Genomic DNA, 2,462 nt, shown 5'->3' with positions numbered 1-2,462 from the left:
AGACTTTATGATAATGGATATCCGGCTGGTTTGACGTTAAACTTTGATATGCCTTTGGAAATGTGAGTTTGTGCCAAAAAATAGTGTAAATAAGATTTCAAGTGGGAATATTTACCTATTTAAGACAATAAACTAATTAAAAACTGAGCAGTTTAACATAAAACCTACTAAAAGTAAATTGAAATAAATGCTTCTTACGCAGTTTGTCTTCTACATTTAAAACAGACCACTTTTATCCATTCACTGACGCTTTATTAAAGGCCAGATCCAGTTACTGCCTAAACTTGAAAATAAACTACTTCTTTCTAACTAGTATATTTTATATTGTTCACTACAGTGTGATTGAGGTATTCATTGAGGATATGGGGGGAGTTCCCCAGTTCTGTTAACCAATTTAACAATCTATCCCAATCTGGAGACTAACGGTGTTGATGGGTTTCTGTGAGGCTTGGAGAGCTCTGAAGGTAACAAACAAAACAACACCAAAAGCTACCTGTAGTGAATGGATTGGAAGGCTTGGGAGTATTTCTATTTATTTATTTGTTTGTGCTTGTTTTTTTTTACAGTAGGTTCTTGTTGGTTATCTGTTTTAAATATAGCAGTGTGTATATGTCAATCCCAAATTCCCAATCTATCCCTCCCTCCCACCCTTCCCCCTGGTAACCATAAGTTCATTCTCTAAGTCTGTGAGTCTGTTTCTGTTTTGTAAAGAAGTTCATCTTCATCATTTTTTTAAGATTCTGCATATAAGTGATATCATATGATATTTATCTCTCTCTGTCTGACTTACTTCACTTAGTATGATAATCTCCAGGTCCATCCATGTTGCTACAAATGGCATTATTTCATTCTTTTTAAAGGCTGAGTAATATTCCATCATATATATATGCCACACCTTCTTTATCCATTCATCTGTCGATGGACATTTAAATTGCTTCCATGTCTTGGCTATTGTAAACAGTGCTGCAGTGAACACTGGGGTGCATGTGTCCTATTGAATTATGGTTTTCTCAGGGTATATGCCCAGTAGTGGAATTGTGGGGTCATATGGTAGCTCTACTTTTAGTTTTTTAAGGAACCTCCATTCTGTTCTCCATAGTGGCTGTACCAATTTACATTCCCACCAACAGTGTAGGAGGGTTCCCTTTTCTGGCTTGGGAGTATTTCTAACCCAAGAGGACTTTCCATATCCTTTAATGTATACAGTTCCTTCTGAAAAATCCTTAGCCTTCTATAAAGCTGTCCCCAGCAGATGAGGGTGGGTTTCTGCTAACTAGTTACCTTCCCCTCGGGTCCCACTTGTAGTTCCCAATCAAAGCTTGAGAAAAAGGGTCAAATTACATCCTACTCAATAATGGATTTAAATCTAGATCCTTAGATGCAAAAGAATAATGATGTTTACTTTCAAAAGAGAGTGTTTGTCCTATTTTTGAAGGTAAGTTGAAGATGGTAAAATGTAACCCTTTGAGGAGTCATCATTTATAGGAGGGTGAATGTTTATCCAATATCAGGGTCTGAAATTATCATCACTCCTTTTAGGGATGAGGTTACAGCAGCCAGTACATATATGTAGCCAGGAAGCACTGGATTGGTCTCTGGTTTTGTTCAAGCCCATCCAGCCTGAGTCAGATAACCTAGAGATGAATGAGAGATGATCTCCTCGTAATACCTTACTAGCTGCAGAAATATTTTAAACGCGGTTTTTCTCTAAATGATAATTCTCACTCTGTGGTGAAATGGTAAGAAACACACTCTTAATGAGTTATTCTGGATTTTTAGCCTAAAGCTTAAAAAATCAGGTTTCAGATACAGAAGCTTTTGAATAGGGAAGGAATTAAACCACCAGTAACTAGATTTAGGTAATATAGAAAAACACTTAAAAAACAAACAGGAAAGATACCACTCCCTTTTCTGTTTCCTGACCCATTCCACTGTGTATGTGTGTGTGTGCATGTGTGAATTTAAAATTACTCATGTGCAATTAATAACTTGAGTGAATTTGGCATTTTATTATAAATGGTGATATGTAAACTGTTACTGGGAGAGGCCCTAACAAAGGGCTTTGTTTTTCTAAATAGTCAGAGCTAGCTTAGTATCTGTGGAAAGAATGTAGTTTAATACTCTTAATTTGCTTTTGCATTTTCTGCTAGGGCCTGCTAGGGCCGGTACATTGAGAGTTGTCCTCACTTCTTAATTTTTAAAAAGATAATTTTATTTATTTAGTTATTTTTGGCTGCGTTGGGTCTGCATTGCTGCGCACGAGCTTTCTCTTGTTGCAGCGAGCGAGGGCTACTCTTTGTTGCGGTGCGTGGGCTTCTCATTAAAGTGGCTTCTCGTTGCGGAGCACGGGCTCTAGGCACACGGGCTTCAGTAGCTGTGGCATGTGGGCTCAGTAGTTGTGTCTCGCGGGCTTAGTTGGTCCGTGGCATGTGGGATCTTCCTGGACCAGGACTTGAACCTGT

The sequence above is a fragment of the Stenella coeruleoalba genome, assembly GCF_951394435.1.
Source record: "Stenella coeruleoalba genome assembly, chromosome: 9".
Classification (NCBI taxonomy): domain Eukaryota; kingdom Metazoa; phylum Chordata; class Mammalia; order Artiodactyla; family Delphinidae; genus Stenella; species Stenella coeruleoalba.
Note: the sequence above shows the minus strand (reverse complement) of the source record.